The sequence below is a fragment of the Scyliorhinus torazame genome, chromosome 11, assembly GCF_047496885.1.
Source record: "Scyliorhinus torazame isolate Kashiwa2021f chromosome 11, sScyTor2.1, whole genome shotgun sequence".
Taxonomy (NCBI): Eukaryota; Metazoa; Chordata; class Chondrichthyes; order Carcharhiniformes; family Scyliorhinidae; genus Scyliorhinus; species Scyliorhinus torazame.
Window position 1 is genome coordinate 191,776,826 of NC_092717.1, and position 16,206 is coordinate 191,793,031.

A 16,206-nucleotide genomic window follows, 5' to 3' on the forward strand; every position below is an offset into this window, starting at 1 on the left:
GTGGGGCAACCTTAAGGGCCGCAAGGCTGCAGGAGGTGAGGGGGGGCAGGGGTCCACCGAACGTTAAAGTAAGGCTTTGGAGGTGGCACTGGAAGTTAAGCCCCAGTAATAGGGCAGCGCAGAGATGGGGAAGGACGTAGAGTTTAAAGTTAGCGTACCCTACGCCGTGTACGGTAAGGATCGCGACACAGTCCCCCCGGATTGCTACTGAATGTGGTCTGGAGGCCAGGGAGATTTTCTGGGTCGCTGGTAAAATTGGAAGGGAGCAGCGCCTTACCGTGTCTGGGTGAATGAAGCTGTCGGTGCTCCCGGAGTCGAAAAGGCAGGCCGTTTTGTGCCCGTTGATCCGGACGGTCATCGTCGGTTTTGTGAGGTGGTGAGGCCGAGCCTGGTCGAGCGTGATGGAGGCGAGCTCCGGAAGATGATGGGTAGGCCGGTCGGAGCTAGCGGAGGCCAGCGTACGATCGGGTGAGCAGGGCTCCCGGGAGGCTGCGGAGTGGTCCCAAGATGGCAGCCCATTTGGGTCACGCGTCGCGGGTGGAGTACAAGATGGCGTTAAATATGGCGGCCCCAATGGGTCGCACGTGGCGGCCGATATCAAAGATGGCAGCGAAGATGGCGGCACCCACGGTCGCACATGGCTGGTGGCGCGGCAGCTGGGGGCGGCCCCGACAGGCAGCAGGCAGCGCTGCTGGGCCTAGGAGTTTTCGGGAGTGATCGGGCCTGGCAGGCTTTCACAAAGTGGCCCTTCCTCCCACACCCTTGCAAGTCGCGTTCCGTGCAGGGCAGCACTGTCTGGGATGCTTACCCTGGCCGCAAAACAGGCTTGTGCCGCACTCAAGTCGGGTGATGGCGGCGCCCACGAGGTCCACGAGGGTGCCACGCGGTCGGAGGTGTAGGCCTCCATGTTCTGAGAGGCCACCTGCAGTGTGTTTGAGAGCTGCACTGTCTCTGGGAGGCTGAGTGTACCCCCTTCTAGCAATTGCTGGCGTATGTAGTTTGATTTCATGCCTGCGACATAAGCTGACCAACAGCTCCGCGTGTTGGGTAGCCGATACCGCCTGGCAGTCACAGTTCCGGCAGAGTACCCGCAAGGCACACAGGAATTCTGCTAGTGATTCCCCAGGGCATTGTTGTCTCGTGGCAAGAAGGTGCCTAGCATACACTTCGTTCACAGACTTTACATAGTGTCCCTTCAGCAGCATTATCGTCTCCGTATACGAGGGGGCGTCCCTGATGAGAAGAAAGACTTGCGGGCTCACCCGTGCATGGAGGATCTGCTTCTTTTGGAGGTCAGTGAAGTCTTCGGTGAAAGATCCGAGGTACGCTTCGAAGCAGCTTAGCCAGTGCTCGAATGTTGCAGTGGCGTCGACTGCCTGTGGGTCCAGCTCCAGGCGATCAGGCTTGAGTGATGAATTCATCTTAGATGTTTAGTTTATTAAATTGATACACCATCAATGAACACACGACGAGTGATGGTCCCAAGGAAAGGGAATTCATTGAATGTTTACAGCAGGGCTTTTTGGAACAGCTTGTGATGGAGCCCACGAGGGAACAGGCCATTCTGGACTTAGTGTTATGTAATGAGCCAGACTTGATTAAAGATCTTAAAGTAAGGGAACACTTAGGAGGCAGTGATCATAATATGGTAGAATTCAATCTCCAATTTGAAACAAAGAAGGTAGAATCAGAGGTAAAGGTGTTACAGTTAAATAAAAGTAACTACAGGGGCATGAGGGAGGAACTGACGAAAATCGACTGGGAGCAGAGCCTAGTGGGAAAGACAGTAGAACAGCAATGGCAGGAATTTCTGGGAGTAATTGAGGACACCGTACAGAGGTTCATCCCAAAGAAAAGAAAGGTTATCAGAGGGGGGTTTAAGAAGCCATGGCTGACAAAGGAAGTTAGGGAATGCATCAAAGCAAAAGAGAAAGCCTATAATGTGGCAAAGAGTAGTGGGAAGTCAGAAGATTGGGAAGGCTATAAAAACAAACAGAGGATAACAAAGAGAAAAATAAGGAAAGAGAGGATCAATTATGAAGGTAGGCTAGCCAGTAACATTAGGAATGATAGTAAAAGTTTCTTTAAATACATTAAAAACAAACGGGAGGCAAAAGTAGACTTGGGCCGCTCCAAAATGACGCTGGTAATCTAGTGATGGGAGACAAGGAAATAGCTGAGGAACTAAATAAGTACTTTGCGTCAGTCTTCACAGTAGAAGACATGAGTAATCTTCCAACAATTCAGGAGAGTCAGGGGGCAGAGTTGAATATGGTAGCCATCACAAAGGAGAAAGTGCTAGAGAAACTAAGAGGTCTAAAAATTGATGAATCTCTGGGCCCAGATGGGCTACATCCTAGAGTTCTAAAGGAGATAGCTGAAGAAATAGTGGAGGCGTTAGTTATGATCTTTCAAAAGTCACTGGAGTCAGGGAAAGTCCCAGAGGATTGGAAAATCGCTGTTGGAACCCCCCTGTTCATAAGAGGGGCTGTTTAGCACACTGAGCTAAATCGCTGGCTTTGAAAGCAGACCAAGGCAGGCCAGCAGCACAGTTCGATTCCTGTAACAGCCTCCCCGAACAGGCGCCGGAATGTGGCGACTAGGGGCTTTTCACAGTAACTTCATTTGAAGCCTACTTGTGACAATAAGCGATTTTCATTTCATTTTTTTCATTTCATTTGGCAGTCCCTGGTCATAGCTCTGACCTCCTCGGTGGAGTAGGGCAGGTTGCGGGCCTTGATATAATGGACGAGCCGGGTGACCCCCGGGTGGCAGAGGTCATCGTGGATAGCCCGTAGTCGGTCATCTTGCGCGCTGGCACATGTGCTGCAGGACGGAGCATCTGGGGGCTCATTGAGCTTCCCAGGACGATATACTATAACGTGATTATAGGTGGAGAGTTCGATTCTCCACCTAAAGATCTTATCATTCTTGATTTTGCCCCGCTGCGTATTGTCGAACATGAAGGCTACCGATCGTTGGTCGGTGATGAGGGTAAACCTCCTACCAGCGAGGTAGTGCCTCCAGTGCCGCACGGCTTCCACGATGGCTTGGGCTCCTTTTTCAACCGAGGAGTGTCGAATTTCAGAGGTGATGAGGGTGCGCGAAAAGAACGCTACCGGTCTGTCTGGTTGGTTGAGGGTGGCGGCAAGAGCGACCTCTGATGAGTCGCTCTCCGCCTGGAAGGGGACGGACACGTCCACTGCGCGCATCGCAGCTTTGGCGATGTCCGCTTTGATGCAGCTGGAGGCCTGGCGGGCCTCAGTTGCCAGTGGAAAGATGGTGGCCTTGATTAGTGGGCGGGCTTTGTCCGCATAATTGAGGACCCACTGGGTGTAATATGAAAAGAACCCCGAGGCACCTCTTCAGGGCCTTGGGACAATGAGGGAGAGAGAGTTGCAGGAGGGGGCGCATACGGTCAGGATCGGGCCCCAGGACCCCGTTCTCCACGACGCAGCCGAGGATGTCTAGCCTGGTTGTGCGGAAAACGCATTTCTCCTTGTTGTAGGTGAGATTGAGGGTTTGGGCGGTTTGGAGAAATCAGTTGAGGTTGGTGTCGTGGTCCTGCTGATCATGGCCGCAGATGGTGACATTGTCCAAGTACGGAAATGTGGACCGCAGCCCGTACTGGTCCATCATTCGGTCCATTGCTCTTTGGAACACCAAAACCCCATTCGTGACGCCAAAGGGGACCCGGAAGAAATGGAAAAGGCGGCCGTCTGCCTCAAAAGCCGTGTAGCGGCAGTCCTCCGGGCGGATTGGGAGCTGGTGGTATGCAGATGTCAGATCCACCGTGGCGAACACCCGGTAGTGTGCGATCTGGTTTACCATGTCTGCAATCCGGGGAAGGGGATACGCATCGAGTTGCGTATACCGGTTAATGGTTTGGCTGTAATCAACCACCATCCGGAACTTTTCCCGGTCTTGACGACCACCACCTGAGCTCTCCAGGATCTATTGCTGCCCTCCCGCAAGAGACGCTGGACCTCGGACCGAATGAACGTCCTGTCCTGCATGCTATACCGCCTGCTTCTGGTGGCTACTGGTTTGCAGGTGGCGGTGAGGTTTGTGAAGAGAGGGGGAGGGTCGACTTTTAGGGTCGTGAGGCTGCATCTGGTGAGTGGGGGCAGGGGCCCCCCGAACTTCAGGGTTAGGCTCCTGAGGTTACATTGGAAGTCGAGTCCCAATAGGAGAGGAGCGCAGAGGTCTGGGAGTACATCTAATTTAAAGTTAGCGTACTAGGGTTGCAGTAGTGCACCCTTGGATTTGCACCGTGTGCAACCCAGAGGTGAGGGAGATAGTTTGTTGCGCTGGGAAAATTGGGAGCGAGCAGCGTCTTACCATGTCCGGGTGAATGAAGCTCTCTGTGCTCCTGGAGTCGAAGAGGCAAGGCATCTTGTGCCCGTTAACCTGGACGGCCATCATGGAGCTCCGGAGGTGCTTGGGTCACGACTGGTCCAGGGTAACCACGCTGAGCTGCGGGTAGCCGGCGGCGTGGTCGGAGGTGCTGGGGCAGCCCCGCGATGACTGTCCATATTGATCATACGTGTCGAGCGGCGTAGCAGATGGCGGCCAAGATGGCGGCCCCCGTTGGTCGAGCGTGGCAGGCAGTGAGGAAGATGGCGTCCAAGATGGCGGCCCCAGGGATCACACGTGGCCGGCCGCATGGGGGAGGGTGGCCAAGATGGCAGCCCCCGTGAGTCACACGTGCTGTGAGGGCTGGAAGATGGCTGCCTCCACTGATAGCATGAGGCTGAGGCATCTGCAGGAGGCGGAGTCGGCAGACGCGCTGCCACCCTGCGGGCCTGTGAGTCTGAGGATTGGGTCTGTGAGTTAGAGTTCTTAGACCTGGCCAGGCAGACCTTGGCGAAATGTCCTTTTCTCCCACAGCCGCTGGAGTTTGCGTTGCGGGCCGGGCAGTGCTGTCAGGAGTGTTGAGACTGGCCGCAAAAATAGCAGGGTAGCCCCCCATGATGGGTGGGCAGCCGCGCGGCACAGGCCTGGGGTAGTCTTTGGTCGGGGGCCCACGAGGGGGTCGCGTGGTCGGCCGGGAACGCAGTAAGGCTCTGAAGCGCAACCTCCAGAGAGGTGGCTAATTTTCCCGTGTCGTCCAGATCCTGGGCCCCCTTTTCGAGCGGGCGCTGTCTCACATAATTCGACCGGACTCCTGCCACGTAGACGTCTCGGACGGTGAGGTCCATGTGCTGAGTGGCCGTAACAGCCTGGTAATTCCAGTTGCATGCGAGGGCTTTGAGGTCGCGTAGGTAGTTATCTGGCGACTCCCCGGGGCGCTTGCAGTGAGTGGTGAAGATGTGTCGCGTGTATACCTCGTTCACGGGCCGTACGTATAGGCAATCGAGCATCGCGGGCATCTGCATAGGAGGAGGCCTCGTCGAGCTAAACAGAAATGCGATGGCTCACCCATGCGTGGAGGAGACTCAGCTTCTGTTCATCGGTGACGGAAGGCGTGGAAGAGGCAGCGAGATAAGCCTTGAAGCATCGAAGCCAGTGCGAAAAAATTTATTTCGCCTCCGCAGCCTGCGGATCGAGTTCCAGTCGATCAGGTTTGAGGGCTGATTCCATAGTTGTGTTTAAGCTGATTAAATTGATGCGACCGGGAGCACAGAGAGCTTCATTCACCCGGACATGGAAGACGCTGCTCGCTCCCAATTTTCCCGGCACAACGAGTAGATGTAAACCATGGTTTTAATCAGCTTAGAACAGTGCCTGCCTGCGACTAGAACAATACTGTGAACCGCCTACAGGTCAACTGCTCTTTACACTTCCTTTCAAGGGGAGGAGCCATGGGCGGAACCCGTACATGCCCCAACATATCCCCCTGTGGGTGAAGCCACACAATGGCCCATAGGTGGAGCCCACAAGGTCAACAATATAACATAGCTGTAAGACAATGATAGAACATGATACTAATGCACTGGTGAATCACTAGTACCATACATTCACCACAATATGACTTTGTGTTCACAAACAGGCTTCAGCATGAATGTACAGTTCCAAAACTCTAAAGGTTCTGTGATTTACCCCGTTTTAAATTACTAGATTATATATATTAGAATATTTATATGCATGTTACCAAAATCTTGTTTAGCATATGCATTTGTTTTTATCCAAAAACTGTGCTTCCTCTTATCATATTTTGCACTTAAGCTCACTATGTCAACACTCACTTTAAAATCCCATGACCCATTTAATGAAATGAAAATGAAAATTGCTTATTGGCACAAGTAGGCTTCAAATGAAGTTACTGTGAAAAGCCCCTAGTCGCCACATTCCGGTGCCTGTTCGGGGAGGCTGGTACGGGAATTGAACCGTGCTGCTGGCCTGCCTTGGTCTGCTTTCAAAGCCAGTGATTTAGCCCAGTGTGCTAAACCAACGGTTAGAAGGCAACGGTAAAGTCGCCATAGTCCCAGATGACCAAAGGCTACTTTCCCCTTTGAGGGGGAGAATCTGGCGGTGATTTAACCTGAGGAGCACCACACCTCAGGTGAGGGGCAAGGTTGAGAAGGTGGGGCCTTGATGAATAACCTCAGCTGGTATGGGAATTGAACCTTTGCTGCTTGCATTACACTACATCACAAACCAGCTGTCTCGCCAAGTGAGCTAAACCGGCCCCCGACCCATTTAGTAGGATAAGGGCAGCAGATACATGGGAACACCACCAGCTGGAAGTTATCCTCCAAGACACTCACCATCCTGACTTGGAAAAATCGTTGTTTCTTCATTGTCACTGTGTCAAAATCCTAGAACTTCCTCCCTAACAGCATTGTACGCGTACCTGCACCCCATGGAATGCAGCGTTTCAAGAAGGCAACTAGAGATGTGCAAATACTGGCCTAGCCTAGCGAAGCGCAAATCCCTTGAATGAATAAAAAAAACTCACATTATAGCTGAGAAAAACAGGAAATGCAGGAAACCTCACCAAGTCTGATGCAAAATCAGAATTCCCTCCAACTGGACTTTAATTAAATATTGTGGAAAGACGCTGGGACATCTCAAAGACAAAAGTGGCCATCAGACACTCCAATTAAAGAAACTGGTAGACGATCACTGCTGATGGTCCCAAACAACAGCCATTATACAAACAGGCATCAACAACAGCTAAGGAGAAATGGGCGTTTATCACATGTCTATCCTGATGATTAATGGTTTTCTGGGCTGTGGCAGGAACCAGGCTGTAAGAGGTTAAAAGGTGCCAACCATCCAAACAGAGTGTCACCAGGGAATATGCTTTGATAGTCTCAATAAAGTTTTGCAACAGAAAGGCCAAGACCATAGAGTCTGACACTGTTGTCACCAAGGAGAATCTAGAACGGTCAATCTGATTCCCGGATCCACAGCGAGCAACAGAATGACCAACCGTGTGGGGAGGTGTAGGTATCAGCCAGATCCAAGGTGATGTGTTGAGTGTTCTGGATCACAAACAGGTCAACAACACTGGAAGTGGTGCAACTCTATTTTATTATAAGGTTAACTATATTAACATACTTGAACTGTGGGTAAATGCAATACCAGCTTTAACTGTTGACCCTTGCCTAGTCCTAACCAGGTGATGCACTCAGCACATGGTGAATGAATGTGTTGCAGGCTGTAAGCTCTGTGCTCCGAGCTGGCTGCTACTAGAATGAGTGGGAACTCTCCTGTCCCCTGTCTTTATAGTGTGTGTGCTCTCACTGGTGATTGGCTGCGGTCTTGTGTATGCTGATTGGTCCCACTGCATGTCCATCAGTGTGTGTGTGTGTCTGCACCATAATATACTGGTGTGTATTATGACACAAGGGATAGTGGGGCTTGTAGTGCATGTACATAAGGGGTTAATGTGTAATCAGTAGCACCAGATGATCACCAGAGGGCCAGACCAACAGGAGTATAAAAGAAACCACATTGGGTCTCTCTCTCCCTCTTTTGGATGGACTGTTACCAGGACAGGAGTATCAGATTAACTCAGATGGTTAGTGTAGTTACTGTAGTTAGATCTTGTTAACCTTATCACTAGTATCAATATTAAAGTAAAGAACTCACACATTTATTGTTATAGTTACTCAATAAACCTTTTGTTACTACTGGACGAGTTCGGGTCTTCTTCATCGAGATTCAGAAGACCTCATCAGTAACCAAGGTTTGAGTAACACATATTACACTCCGTAGTATATCAAATCACACAGAGAAGTGTAATAAAAGATAATACAGGAGCGTAATAAAAGAGGGCTGTGGTTTAAGGGTAGTTTATGGGAGTTGAGATTGGGCAGAAACATAGAAAATAGAAGCAAGAGGAGGCCATTCAGCCCATCAATCCTGCTCCACCATTCATTATGATCATGGCTGATCATCAAGTTCAATACCCTGGTCCTGACTTTCCCATTTCCCTTCATCCCTTTAGAACATAAGAACTAGGAGCATGAGTAGGCCATCTGGCCCCTTGAGCCTGCTCCACCCAATTACACAACATTTGGCCTCAACTACTTTCTGTGGTAGTGAATTCCACAGATTCACCACTCTCTGGGTAACAAAATTTCTCCTCACCTCAGTCATGAAAGGTTTACCTCTTATCCTCAAACTATGATCCCTAGTTCTTGACACCCCCACCATTGGGAACATTCTTTCTGAATCTACCCTGTCTAATCCTGTTATTATTTGCAAGTTTCTATGAGACCACCTCTGACTTCTAAACTCCAATGAATATAATCCTAACCGATTTAGTCTCTCCTCCTATGACAGTCTTGCCACCCCAGGAATCAGCTTGGCAAACCTTCGCTCCATAGCAAGAACATCCTTCCTCACATAAGGACACCAAAACTGCACACAATGGGCCAGGTGTGGCCTCACCAATGCCCTATACAATTGCAGTACACCATCTCTATTCCTACACTCAAATCCTCTCACCAAGAAGGATTTGGGTTTATTGTCATGTGTACCGAGGTACAGTGAAAAGTATTGTTCCACGTGCAGTCCAGACAGATCGTTTCATACATGAAGAACATAGGACATACATAAATACACAATGTAAATACATAGACACGACACGAGGTGAAAAATGAGGAGTTTAGTACTACTCAGTAGAGAAGATGTGTGGAGAGACCAGTGCAGTCCATAAGAGGGTCATTCAGGATCTTGGTAACAGTGGCAAAGAAGCTGTTTTTGAATCTGTTACCGCGTGTTCTCAGAATTTTGTATCGCCTGCCCGATGGGAGAAGTTGGAAGAGAAAATAACCAGGATGGGAAGAGTCTTTCATTATGCTACCCACTTTCCCAAGGAGGTGTAGGCAGAGTTCATGGGTGGGAGGCGGTTTTGCATGATGGACTGGTCTGTGTTCACGACTCTCTGTAGTTTCTTGCGGTCCTGGGCCGAGCAGTTGCCATACCAGGCTGTGATGCAGCCAGATAGGATGCTTTCTATGGCGCATCTGTAAAAATTGGTAAGAGTCAATGTGGACATGCCGAATTTCCTTAGTTTCATGAGGAAGTGTAGTCTTTGTTGTGCTTTCTTGGTCAAAGTGCTGATGTGGGTGGACCAGGACAGATTGTTGGTGATGTGCACACCTAGGAATTTGAAGCTGTCAACCATCTCCACCTCAGTACCATTGTGCAGACAGGGGTGTGCACGATACTTTGCTTCCTGAAGTCAATGACCAGCTCGTAGTTTTGCTAACATTGAGAGACTGTTGTCTTTACACCACTCTACTAGGTTCTCTCTATCTTCCTCCTGTACTCTGACTCATCGTTGTTCGAGATCCGACCCACTACGGTCGTGTCATGAGCAAACCTGTAGATGGAGTTTGAGCCAAACTTTGCCACGCAGTCGTGTGTGTATAGGGAGTATAGTAGGAGGCCAAGTACGCAGCCTTGCGGGGCCCTGGTATTGAGGACTATCGTGGAGGAGCTGGTGTTGTTTATCCTTACTGTTTGTGGTCCATGGGTCAGGAAGTCGAGTTGCAGAGGGAGGAGCCAAGTCCTAAGTTTTGCAGTTGTGATATAAGCCTGGCTGGGATTGTGATGTTGAAGGTGGAGCTGCAGGCAATGAATAGGCCATTATCTAATTTTTTTTAAAAAATTAACATTTAGAGTACCCAAAAAAATTTTTTCCAATTAAGGGCCAATTTAGTGTGGCCAATCCACCTACCCTGCACATCTTTGTGTTGTGGGGGCGAAACCCACGCAAACACAGGGGGAGTGTGTAAACTCCACACAGACAGTAACCCAGAGCCGGGAACTCAGTATACGGGTAATTGGGGACAGGGCGGGAGAAGTGGGGAACGTGGTTTATTGGTTGTTGTTCTTTTAGGGGGGTATTTTGTGTGTCGACCCGCGCAGTTGTTTTAGAAAAGTCAACATGTTAAATTGTGAAAATTACAAATGCTTCAATAAAATATTTTCTAAAAAACAAAAAAATTGCACAAACCCTGAAAAGCCAAGAGAGGCAGTTACCATCGAGCAGTCTCAGAAAGTGGATAGGTCAGTTTCCAGCCACAAAGCCCAAAGGCCAGGTTTACAGCAAACAAGCTTCTAAATCTTAGAGCCAAGGCTGTGCAGAAAACCTTCATAACAGTAGTTTTAAAATATCTGCGGTGGACCAGGAAAAAGATGGTTCCCAGATTTGAGTATCGTCTTCACGTTATGTGGTAACTGTAGCTGATTATTCAATGGGGGTGTTGTTTGGGGAACAGGGGAAATCTTGCGGAGTTCAGGTATCATAGATATATTTTGTAACAAGGGGTACGTTATACAGAAATTGTGTGTGTCTAATAATTCATCTTAATTAAGTGAGAGGAGAGTAGTCCTGTTTGTGTGCATTTGTCTTTTCTTTACTTTAATAAATGATCTTTAATAATTGTTGCAGGAGGACCAGGCTATTTATTCTCACTGGGGTTTCACTGGTCTCCTCACACTGAAACAAAAATAAAACTACACACCCCCACAAACCGGTCTTCCAAGTTGTGATACCCATGCTTCATGACAGGAGAATTAAAATGATAAAGGGGAGGATAGTGCAAGATAGAAGGAGATGGCAATATGACAAGTAAGGAAGCAAAAGGTAAGTTTAGAGGAGACTTAAAAATAAAGCAGAATCATCACCAAGAGTTGTTGCCCAAAAACTAGAAGTTATGCCTCCCTTTTGTTCTTTTCCCTTTCCTCTTATATCTGCTACTCTGCTTAAATACTGTTATATCTCTATATCTCTAACCATTTCAGTTCCAATGATAGGTCGTAGACCTGAAATATTAACTGTTTTCCTCTTCACAGATGCTGCCAGGCCTGTGGATTTCACAATGACCACTACCCTCTCATGGCATTTTTTTAAATTTCAGATTTCCAGCATCTGCAGTATTTTTGCTATTGTATGTTTTATTAAGTTTTTCTGCCACCACCAGCTTGTGCATATTTTAAAAACACATTCATGAGTCAAGTGAGCAGCACGTACATATGAATATATGTGTCAGAAGCAGGAGTAGACCACTTGGCCCTTCAAGCCTGCTCAGCCATTCAATAACACCATGACTGAGCTGACACTAGCTTTCCACCAACTGGCTTATGAGGGAGTTTCAAAGAATCAGTACCCTCCGAGAAAAGGGTTCTTCTCATCTCTGTCTTAAATAGGTGACCATTTATTTTCAAACAGTGATCCCTGGTTCTAGAATCTCCCACAAGAGGAAACATCCTCTCCACATCCATCGTGTCAAGACCCCTCAGGATCTTATAAGTTCCAATCAAGTCGCCTCTCACTTTTCTAAACTCCAGTGGATACAAGCCTAGACTGTCCAACCTTTCCTCATAAGGCAACCCACCCGTTCTTGGCATTAGTTTAGTACACCGTCTTCAAATTCATTTACAACATTCCTTAAATAAGGAGACCAAAACTGTACACAGTGCTTCAGACGTGGTCTCACCCATGCCCTGTACAACTGAAGCATACCCTTCCTTGGGATGGCCCTAACTTATCTATATCTCTTGTAGCCTCCTTATAGCCTCTTCACAACTTACCTTTCTACTTATCTTTGTATCATAAGTAAATTTAGCAACTATACTTTCTGTCCCTTCACCCAAATAATTTTTCTGAAAGGTTGAGGTCCCAGCACTGATCCCTGTGGCACACCACTCATTACATCCCCACATTAACAGCTACCCTCCATTTCCTGTTAGCTCGACAATCTTCGATCCATGCTTTTAAGGGTCTGGACCAGAACCCCAATTTTGGTTAAGATCCCGAATTAGAACCCAACTACTTGCATTTGGTGTGAGGAAATGTTACTGCATCACCAGGAGTGATAACACTGGCCAGTAGATAGCTTTTATATTAACACAAACTTTAACACAGAATTAAGCACCTTAGCACCAAAGAAATAGATTTACAGTTAACGGGTACGTCTTTAAAAAAAATTTAAAGTACCCAATTTTTTTTTTTCCAGTTAAGGAGCAATTTAGTGTGGCCATTCTACCTACCCTGCACATCCTTGGGTTGTGGGGGTGAGACCCACGCAGACATGGGGAAAATATGCAAACTCCTCACGGACAGTGACCCGGGGCCAGGGTCAAACTGGGGTCCTCAGTGCCATGAGGCAGCAGTGCTAACCATTGCACCACCCATGCTGCCCCTCACAGATACAACATCTTAACCTGCTTTCTGAAACCTGGTTCTATATTCCAATTAAGCAACCCATATATTTCAAATATCACTTATGTGTAAAGTTAATAGCCAAGTTTTGCTTGCTTATATTGATGCAGAGAACTTGGAGAGGGAAACCTTTTTCTCGGACCAAGCTGAAAACCTTCTCAGCTTAGAGTCCTAGAAGCAACTTCAGGCAGACCCGGCACTCCCATTAGCTACACCAGCTGCACTCAAAGCACACAGCATTATTTTGTCTCTTGTTACAAGATGTGCCTTGATTTGTTTAGCCAGGTTCAAACTGTTACAACATTACATTAGCTCTCTATCTACAAACAGGTTAAATTGTCTTTAATATCTATTCACAAAACACTTACCCTTCAAAATCACTGACTACCTCATTTTAAATCATACCTCTAGCAGACATACTCTCTGTAAGCATTTTAACCCAGATGTTAATAATATTCCTGCAAAAATACAAACTATAAAGTATGACAATTTCATCACAATGTCCAATATGCTACCCCCGACATGATGAGCTTTCATTTTCTGTAGTAACCTTTGAAATCACCTAGAAATCAAAATACAGTACATCAACGCCAATAAATTGATTAAATATGATTTCCCTTTCACAAAACCATGTTGACGCTGCCTGATTTCCATAATTCTTTCTAAGTGATATAACACCTATCCCTTTGGTAGATGTTAAGCTAACTGGCCTGTCGTTTCCTTTGCCCCCCCCCCCCCCCCCCCCCCCTCCCCTCCTTGTTTCTGCTATTTTCCAATCTCCTGGCACCTTTCCCGAATCTAGGGAACTTTGTAAAATTAAAATGAATGCATAGACCATCTCACTAGTCTTTTAAGACTCTCGAATGAAATCCATCAGGACCCCGGAACTTGTCAGCCTGAAACTCCACCAGTTTGCTCAGTACCACTTCCCTGTTGATTGTAACTTTCTGGAGTTCCTCCCCCACTTCCAATTCCTGATTTACAACTATTTCTGAGATGTTACTTGCATTCTATTTTGTGAAGACCAATGCAAAATACCAGCTCAGTTCATCTGCCACCTCTGTATTTTCCATTTTGAACGTCCCCAGACTGACTTTCTATAGGGCCAATGCTCACTTTGTTACCTCTTTTTCTACTTAAATATCTATAGGATCATAGAATTTACAGTGCAGAAGGAGGCCATTCGGCCCATCGAGTCTGCACAGGCCCTTGGAAAGAGCACCCTACTTAAGCCCAGACCTCCACCCTATCCCCGTAACCCAGTAACCCCAGCTAACCTTTTTTGGAGACTCAGGGCAATTTATCATGGCCAATCCGCCTAACCTGCACATCTTTGGACTGTGGGAGGAAACTGAAGCACCCGGAGGAAACCCACGCACACACGGGGAGGACGTACAGACTCCGCACAGACAGTGACCCAAGCCGGAATCGAACCTGGGACCCTGGATCAGTGAAGCAATAGTTCCGACCATTGTGCTACCGTGCTGGCTATATAGAAATGCTTAGTCTTTATATTTCTAGCTTCCGTTCTCTCATACTGTAACTGTTCCCTCCTTAGTAATCTTTTAGTCATTCTTTACTTGTTATTTATATTTTGCCCAATCTTCTGACCTGCCATCTGTCTTTGCATAATTATATGCTTTTTCTTTAACTTTGGTGGTATCTTTAACTTTTTTAGCTAACTACCAATGGTGGGTCCTCCCCTTGGAATTTTTCCTCATTGGAATGTATCAATTCTGTGTATTCTGAAATATCCCTTCAAATGTCTGTTGCTGCATCTCTATTGACCTGTCCGCTAACTTCACTGAATCATATTATGATCATTGCTGCCCAGGAATGCCTTCACGAGGAGGTTATTAATTAATCCTATCTCGTTATACAATGCCAGGTCTAGTATAGCCTGCTCTCTTGTTGGCTCCAGAATGTGCTGTTGAAGAAACTATCCCAAAATCATTCTCTGAACTCATCATCTAGGCTATATTTACCCATCTGATTTTTTCAGTCTACATGTAGATTAAAATACCTCACGATTATTGTACTTTTCATTGGTTTTTTTTTAAGAAACATTTTATTGAGGTATTTTTTGGTATTATAACAATACAATAAACAATGTACATGAAACTATAAACATAGTGCAAAAGCCGTCTCCCTCCCATCACAGGTCCCATCTTTATTAACCCCCTACTCTAAGCTAAACAAATCCCCCCACCCCCCCTCTGCTGACGATTAATTTTCTGCAAAGAAGTCGACGAACGGTTGCCACCTCCGGGCGAACCCTAACAGTGCAGCTCTCAAGGCGAATTTGATTTTCTCCAAACAGAGAAAGCTAGCCATGTCCGATAGCCAGGTCTCCGACTTCAGGGGCTTTGAGTCCCTTCAAGCTAATAGTATCCGTCCCCGGGCTACCAGGGAAGCAAAGGCTGGAACGTCTGCCTCTTTCTCCTCCTGGATTCCCGGGTCTTCCGACACCCTGAAAATCGCCACCTCTGGACTCAGCGCCACCCTTGTTTTTAACACCGTGGACATGACATCTGCAAACCCCTGCCAAAATCCCCTAAGCTTCGGACATGCCCAGAACATGTGGACATTGTTTGCTGGTCCTCCCACACATTTTGCACACCTATCTTCCACCCCAAAGAATCTGCTCATCCGGGCCACTATCATGTGAGCCCGATGAACTTAATTGAATCAGGCTGGGCCTAGCACTTGTTGCGGACGCGTTGACTCTACTCAATGCCCATAGACCATCCTCTATCTCTCCTCCCAGCTCCTCCTCTGAAGTGGGAAATGGTTCAGAAGGCCACTTGGCACAGAAGATGGCTGCCTGACACACAAGATGGAGACACAGAGAATAAAGCAGACATAACTGATGCCTGGAGTCCAGCGGGGTGCCAGTAGGACAGATAGGAACAGATCTAGGACAAAAGGAGATTAAGAAATACATAAATGCGGGACACCACTTGAATAAAGCTGACTTCAGCCAAGGTGTACACAATGATATGCTAATACGAATGTCTTGGGCCATTTCCTAAAATAAAGGGACAATTGATACTACTTTCCTGCTGCTGCCTGTAACCTGTAAAACCTCTTTAACTATAACCATGTGTAAATGGCAAAACGCTTACAAATAACGATGTACAATCTATAAAATGTTTAACGATAACAAGGTGATAATTGTTTTGTATCTGGGCTCATTGTGAACCCAAAGTATAAAATGGATGACTGCCATTCAAACCGGGAGAAAGGCTGGCTACTGTACCGCGGAGTACATACGCTTGCTCCTGAAGCTTCGTGTAACAATAAAACTGCATTTATTTGAACACAGCAAGTCTGACTCTTGAAGTGGTTGATTTTTCCCACAACATCCTCCCACTTGCGCTTCAGATCCTCGGTCTGCGTCTGCTCTGACCCCTTGTAAATGTCTGAGATGCTCCCTTCTCCTACCTTCCCTCTGGAAACGACCCTGTCCTGAATTCCCCCTTAACGGTAGGAGTGGGAAGGTTGACACCTGTTTACGTAGGAAATCTCGCACCTGCAGATACCTGAATTTGTTTCCCCTCGCCAACCCAAACTTCTCC

The 16,206-nt window shown here is 47.5% G+C and overlaps 1 protein-coding gene across 3 annotated transcripts in view; it reads left to right on the forward strand.

Annotated features, from left to right (window-relative positions):
- The window catches only part of LOC140385743 (xin actin-binding repeat-containing protein 1-like), a 101,038-nt gene extending 85,082 nt beyond the window's left edge, over positions 1-15,956 (forward strand). For 2 of the 3 annotated variants that reach the window (XR_011933434.1, XR_011933435.1), the window contains one exon: positions 15,396-15,956. The gene's annotated coding sequence lies outside the window, so the exon portion shown is untranslated. Of the gene's footprint in view, positions 1-10,855; positions 11,051-15,395 lie in introns of all 3 variants that reach the window. The other variant, XR_011933436.1, reaches the window with a different exon arrangement.
- Positions 15,957-16,206: the final 250 nt, after the last annotated feature.